The sequence below is a fragment of the Chlorocebus sabaeus genome, chromosome 18 (assembly GCF_047675955.1).
Source record: "Chlorocebus sabaeus isolate Y175 chromosome 18, mChlSab1.0.hap1, whole genome shotgun sequence".
Taxonomy (NCBI): domain Eukaryota; kingdom Metazoa; phylum Chordata; class Mammalia; order Primates; family Cercopithecidae; genus Chlorocebus; species Chlorocebus sabaeus.
The window spans coordinates 44,754,713-44,762,128 of record NC_132921.1 but is presented as its reverse complement, the minus strand read 5'-3'; the positions used below and the strand labels follow the sequence as shown (position 1 = coordinate 44,762,128).

Genomic DNA, 7,416 nt, shown 5'->3' with positions numbered 1-7,416 from the left:
TGATACAATGCTTTCTTATTTTCATTTTGATCAATCGAAAGAGTTCTTTTAGACCTATTTAGAGATAAATTTTTGTGAAGAACTCTGTTGTGTGCATAGAAAAGAAAGCACAAGAAGCCTACACTAGTTTTGGAGGTTCTCAGTGTTCTGTACATTCTGACTGACTTTTCTCAACTACTTTTCTACTTGGACATCAATGCTCATGAATTTGCAAACAATATTATGTTCTGTGTCATGAAGAGAATTGACACATTCCCTAAAAGGGTATTCTATTATTGCCTCTGGTATTATCTTTGAAACTACTATGACTCATTCTGTGAGTTATGATGGGTGTGTTCACTCAATGGCAACATTTTTATGATAGCTCACTGACAGTAATTGAAATTTTGTGATCTCAAAGGTATAAAATGTGGTGGGACAAAAGCATTTTAGAGTCTATAAAATATGGAAATAGAATATTAAGATGCAAGGATTAGAAACTGTCATGGTGGGTCGTTACAGGTCCAGAGGCCGAGCCGTCGAGTACCTAGGATGCCGCGTGGAAGCCGAAGCCGCACCTCCCGCATGGCCCCTCCGGCCAGCCGGGCACCTCAGATGAGAGCTGCACCCAGGCCGGCACCTGTCGCTCAGCCACCAGCAGCGGCACCCCCATCTGCAGTTGGCTCTTCTGCTGCTGCACCCCGGCAGCCAGGTCTGATGGCCCAGATGGCAACCACTGCAGCTGGCGTGGCTGTGGGCTCTGCTGTGGGACACACACTGGGTCGTGCCATTACTGGGGGCTTCAGTGGAGGAAGTAATGCTGAGCCTGCGAGGCCTGACATTACTTACCAGTAGCTGCAGGGAACCCAGCCAGCACAGCAGCAGCAGCCTTGCTTCTATGAGATCAAACAGTTTCTGGAGTGTGCCCAGAACCAGGGTGACATCAAACTCTGTGAGGGTTTCAATGAGGTGCTGAAACAGTGCCGACTTGCAAACGGATTGGCCTAATCAAGAAGTTCAACCTGGAGAGATGGAAAATCAGCTCTCATACCTTAAGTTAATTTAGTGTAAAAATAGAATTGATAGTGAAGGTATAAAGTGTAACCATCAGTTAAACCTCTCCTGTCATTCCTAGCTTCCTTGCTTCAGAACTGAAATGGAAGGGGGTATGTTCCTACTCTGTAGAATTTGGGACTGGGCAAAATGTGTTACCTCCTTAAACTAGCTGTTATGATTTTATTCTTTGTGAGTTAATTAGAATAAAGTCATTCTCTTCCAAAAAAAAAAAAAAAAAAAAAAAAAAAAGAAACTGTCATGGTACCAGGGACCCAGGGAATTTGATGGGCAAGTAGAGGTAATTCTTGAATTAGGTGCAGTACTAGAGATGACTTTTCTGTGCTCTCTGGGAATGATGTAATAATATTTGCTGGTGGAGTATGGGGAAACCAGCTGGGGAAGACATTGTATTTAATAATCCAGGACCAAGGATGATCTTTTTTTCAGATACTGGACCTCCATATTCCAATCTGATTACTCACAAAAAATAGATATGATACTACTTAGAGGTGCCAGCTCCAAATTAAACTTCGGCATCCTGAGTATCAATTTGAGCAGAGAATCTTCAAAGTTCTCTGATGTTTGGCAGCCCAAACATTGGTTTTCCAGGATTTTTCCCCTGAATTGAGGAGTCTGTATTAGTCAGCATTCATGAATTTGCAATTGACAATGAAGCATCAGAGAAGAGATATGTGAGGAGAAGGAGAAAAAGTGATCATGGGAAAGTCAAACTACAGAGGAATATAAGATACTAAAGGCCACGGAGAAAAGAAAAAGTATGAGGGAAAGAAGTGTAATAAGCCAGAGAGGAGTGAAACAAGGGATAAAGGAAGGAATACTGTAGAAAGAAAGGGAAATGGAAAGAATGTGGGAAACAGAGATTACAGGAGTTCCTAGTATGATTAAGGAAGTTATTGATACCGGTCCTTTAACTACAAGGTCTCTCCTTACAAATACATTTTACAATAAGATGACACTAAAAACAAGAATCAGTTCTCACTTGTTTCAGTAACTCAATTCTATCTTTTTGTTCATGGTCCTTTTGTCTTTGCTTAGATTTTTGAGGTCTCATTCTTCAGCTTCCAAGACGACAGAGTCTAGCATCATAAAGTGTTTCATATGGTTTCTCCGGCCTCCCTGTCTAGACATAAAACTGTCTGAGGCCAAACACCACATATTCCCTGCACCCTCCAAAGGTCCTAGGCCAGTACTGTGCATATCTACAGAGCTTCGTAAAACAGGCAGGATATATTGGCTCTTTGCTTGAGCATTCATTTACCCCCTGGGAGAGTTAATGAGTGATCTCAGCACCTTTTCAAAGAGTCATCTGCATAGAGCAGCATTGGATGTGATGCAGTTTTCTTTGGGACTAGGGAGGCCCTACAAAATGGAAAGAAGGCCCTATGCAAACAGGATTGAAGACTGTTTAGCCTAACGCCCAAGAATTCATTCAAAGGAGACCAGCCTCAGCCATTCAGGTGCTTCCCTCATTGACATCACAACAGAGTTAGTGTCCCTGCAAATGTGTTTCTTGTTGTTATCATTTTGTTTTGTTTAAAAATTTTATTCAGAAGCTTCTCTCTTTGGGAAGGTGCTCAGACAATGAGATAAACCATGGCTATGTTCCCTACAAGTAAAGAAGTCAGTAGATAAAAATGGCTTCTTCCCCATCTTGCCATCATGAAATTCCTATTCCCTTCTAAAGAAAATCCCCTGGGAAAGGGAATATAGTAACTTTTAGTATTACAAGAAGTTTGAATTGGACTGTCCCTGATTCCTACCAACTTTGAAAATAATTAGATGTTAAGAATGGAATATACAGTGGATTAAGAGACCTAACTTTGTGAATTTAGTCAAGTTAGATAACCTGGCCAGGCTTTGGTTTTATCAGCAAAACGTGGTACTCATTGTATGAATTGACAAATGTAAAAATCACAGAACACAGTGACAAGTGATAAAAGCTCTGTGAATGTTCATTTATGCATGCTGGATAGTTTTTTTTATGTATGCATCCCTTGTCTTCTAGGTGTTATTAAATATGATTGTTAGAGCTGACTTGTGACCTGATTCTTATTTAATCCATGTTTCTCAGAAAACAACTAGCATGTGATTGTGGTGGTAGTCATGGTGGAGGTGAGGGAGATGAAGAAGAAAAATCTAAGAGCACAAAAATCAGCTAGTCAGGTAGATAATTTTCTTTAGTGAAGCAGAATGTGTGTCTCTCCTTGTTTGGAAAAGAAACAAGACATTATAATATTTGAGATAGAACTTTTCATATGTAGACAAAATTACTATATTGTCAATATATTATTTCCAGATAGCCCTTCATTTCATCATAAGCTTTTTTATTAGTTCTTAGGTGATACGATAAAAGTTGGACTTAATTCAGGAGCCCTGGATTTGAATCCCATCTCTGCTATTTTCTAGTGAGTTGAGCTAGTGCTGGTGACTCACAGCAGGCTTGTCTCAGACTCGCCTTGTATAACATGAGGGTCCTTTGCTACAAGATTGTGGTTAAAACCAGATGATTTGAAGTCCATCTGGGTACCATGTATGTAGCAACCATTAAATCATTATCTTTGGAGGCCAATAGAAAACTCTGCAAGGAGAGAAGAGTGGTGTTTTTTGTTTTTCCAGTAGTGAAAAACAAGTATCAGGGTGTTAAATCTCACAAATTAAGGGCAGAGACATGACTGACACTCTGACACAGAAGGGCAATGCCTATAGAATTGACGTATAAAAAGTGGAGCTCCTAGCACAAGGGGGTAAATAGACACCAACAAATCTCAACCTTCACCTTGGGCTCATGCTCAGTTATTTTAAGGAAGGAAGAAAAGAATCCCCTGCATATTGATTACCTACTATGTGCCAAGACTTGTCCTGGACACTTTCAAACATTTAATTCTCCCAAGAGCCATCAAGGTTGATATTAGTATCGCCCAATGGGGAAACTGAAGCTCAGAGAGTTTAAGCCTATCACCCAAGGTCATGCAGCTGACAACAGCAGAGACTGGATTCTGCCTCTCTGCCATTCTTTCTAATATCAGCTTACTTTCTACCTCCTTGCCTGCCAGGACCACTGCCACCAGCCTGTCACCAAAGACAGCAAACCTACGAGTTGTCTCAGCCTTGTAGCAAAGCTTTGATGTCCCTTTGTTGTTTAAGGCAGGACCCTGGGTGCCATGCTGGGGAGTGGACAGCAACAGTCTCAGGCAGAGCAGGAGGAGACAGAGCTGGGGGCTTGGTCACACGGGTGTGGGCTGGAAGGTACAGGGAGTCGGCAGGTCAGAGCTCACTTTCCAGGGAAGTCAGCTAGGCAGGTAGATATCAAAAGCCCAAACAGTCAGGGTCCAGAGACTTAGTGATCACAGAGGCAGGGACAATGGTTCTATTGAACAGAAGACATGAAGGCAAGCAAAAATCCTAGGGTAGGCACTGCTTTTGTTGCCTGCTGTGTGTGAGCAGCTCTGGAGCCTAGGTGTTAAACAAAGTTAGAAGGATCTCTTATACCTGCAGGAAAACTGTGCTACTTATGGAGTGTGAAATAGAGATATTGAATGTTTTTTTTTTTTTTTTTTTTTTTTTTTTTTTACTGTGGCCAGTACTGCAAAGGGACTTTTATGTTGACTGATACATCTGAGACTTGGGCTTAAGATATGAATAGATAGATGCACCTTTCACTTTGCAAGCACTTCATTGTGGTAGCTACAGAAATCTCTAAGAATGGTAAAGTTTTATGACCTCCAACCTCATTCTTTTATGCTCGTCCCTTCCACCCATGAATTTGTGTTAAGCACTATCCCCTACTCACATATCTGTTTCCAACCCTTGTCAAAATCTGCTTTCTGATTACACTTCATGGGTAATAACTGTGAGAGCAGAGTAGGGTACACTTCTTTCCTAGGGCAACTGACTCTATTTAGATGGAATTTATGGGATGGTCACTTAGAGAAGATTCTTTGAGCAAAGACTGAGATGAGGCAGGGCTCTCTGGATCCCCTAACCTTCCAAAAAATGAGCGAGCAGGTGGCTATTCCACCTACGCAGAAGGTCAGTCCTGACAGCAGTCAGGCTTTTTTTGTGTCCTGGAACCATTTTCTCAGAGTGACATTGACATATGTCCCCATAAATAAATTAGCAACCCCATCTCAGCTGACATGGTTGGCAGAAACAAGAAGCTCATGTGCCAGTGTGTGGGTTAATTCCCATGCCCATTCCACCGGGAAAGATCAAGTGTATCAATGTGTGCTCATCCTGCAAGCCCTGGGATGCAGAAAGCTTTTCCTTTCTTCTTCTTGGTTTTCACAGGCATATATTTTGACTTATCTATATAAAAAATGCATGTGAGAGGTTGTTAAATTAACAGAGAAGTGATAGAAAGACAGGAGGATAGGTGAGGCAGAAATAGCATTTTTCAATTCACAAAAATAGAAATAGGGACTCCATACAGCTTACTCCCCAAATCGTCAACTGTGCAAGGTAGATATTTTTATTCCTTATATTGTAAAGCTACTTCTGCTGAATCCCCACACAGAAGACATGAAAAGAAGGTAAACCATTTCTAGTTCTTTCTGACTGGTTCCCTCTGAAAGAGTAGGGGCATCTCAAAAATACCTTAATGCTTTCTCATGTAATTCAATAAACAAAATTTGGAGAAACTTGTCTGTGGTGTTGATAAGTATTTTGTGGGATAAGAAAAAAAAATAAGTGGAAAAAAATCCTTGTTGCAAATAGTTAACTGGGAGAATCAAGAACAGAAACGCATGGATCAAGTCTATTCAGTAAATATGAATTGAGCACGTGAAATGTGCCAGGCCCTACACTAGAATCAGCTGGGCTCATGCCTATGCTGGAGGAAGCAGCTCTCTTTTTCTAAGTACGTAATTTTCATCACAAATGTCAGCTCAGCTTACCCAGTAGAGATGTTTATAACAATACACAAAGTGTTTTATCTACTCACCTACTTACTAATTCATTTATTTATTTTCACTTACTATGTAAAGGGCTTGTTTACTATTATATGCACAATATGCCATTCTTTATGCCATTATATGCACCATATACCATTCAATGGTATGTTGAATATAATGCATATAATGGTAAACAAAACAGATGAAGCCCCTGCTCTTATGAAGCTTGCAGTCTAAGAGCCCTTAAATTTGACCTCATCTTTGTATGAAGACAGCGTAAAGTTGACTGAGAGTAACTGCATCTTTCCAATGTAATGAGAATGGTGTTTTTCTTCCTGACTGGGTAAGTGTGAGGTCAAGACCTTCCTGGACTAGGAATTAGAATAGGCTCTAAATAATTTACCGTTTTAACTTAGTAAACTTCACATTTCTCTCCCCGTGTTTTTTTTTATGCTAAATGAGTGTTAGATACTCAAGAAATGTACCGTCCAAAATGAAAACCACTAGCCTCATGTGGCTATTGAAATTCAATGTAATTAACTAATATCAAATAAGATTAATAGCTCACTTTCCCAGTCTCACTGGCCACATTTCTAGTACACATAGCCACCTGTGGCTAATGGTTATCACACTGGACACTACAGAACATTTTCATTATCACAGAAAGTTTTCTTGGAAAGCCCAGCTCTAGAAAATAATTTCTGGTGTTAATATCTATGATGCTTGTCTTCTGGGCGTTTCACTAAAGAATTCAAGATGTGGATCTTCACTTTGAAATTCTACATTACTTTCTCTGTACATAAATTACGTGGCGTTACTATGCAGACCCATATAGATGTTCATATTTTTTTGTGCATATCCTTTATTGCCAACTAGGCTGGAAGCACTTGAAAGCAGTGATCACACAATCCATTTCTGTATTCTAAGTGCTTAGTGCAGTGCCCTGTAGACAGTAGGAGCTTAATAAATGTCTTTGTTGGTGGTGAGAAGGACACTTTCTGATATTCAACAGCACCCTAAAACACTACGAGCTGTGCCTCTAAGCGGCAGAGGGGAGTTAAACCACAGAGAAGCCCTGAGGGACAGATCACGAGTTTGGACTTCGCCACATTGAGTTTGATCCCAAAGGCTATTTCTGCACATCAAGCCATCTGGAGATAGTGTGGGTGCCAGGCATCACGCCTGTGCAGTGATGTATCTCATCCCTTGGTATTTAAATGCTGTCTTGGCATGGGACACTGGTGTCCACAGTCAGCCACAGGCATAGAAAAAAGTTCTGACTCCAAGTCGTGGGCTGTAAACTTCATTTCCTCAGTTGAACTCACTTATCTGCTGGGCCCAATCATTCATCCACTTCCACAGTTGCGGTAATTCTCATTCTGGGTCTTGAAGAATATCACAGGAGCCTTACAATAATAAGAAGGCACTCGAATTCTAGGTGATGGGTCATGTCCAATTTTAGTCCAGAGGA

At 40.8% G+C, this 7,416-nt stretch overlaps 1 pseudogene; it reads left to right on the top strand.

Annotated features, from left to right (window-relative positions):
- Window positions 1–471: 471 nt before the first annotated feature.
- Window positions 472–1,288, top strand: LOC103222516 (coiled-coil-helix-coiled-coil-helix domain-containing protein 2 pseudogene; annotated as a pseudogene).
- The last annotated feature ends 6,128 nt before the right edge of the window (window positions 1,289–7,416 follow it).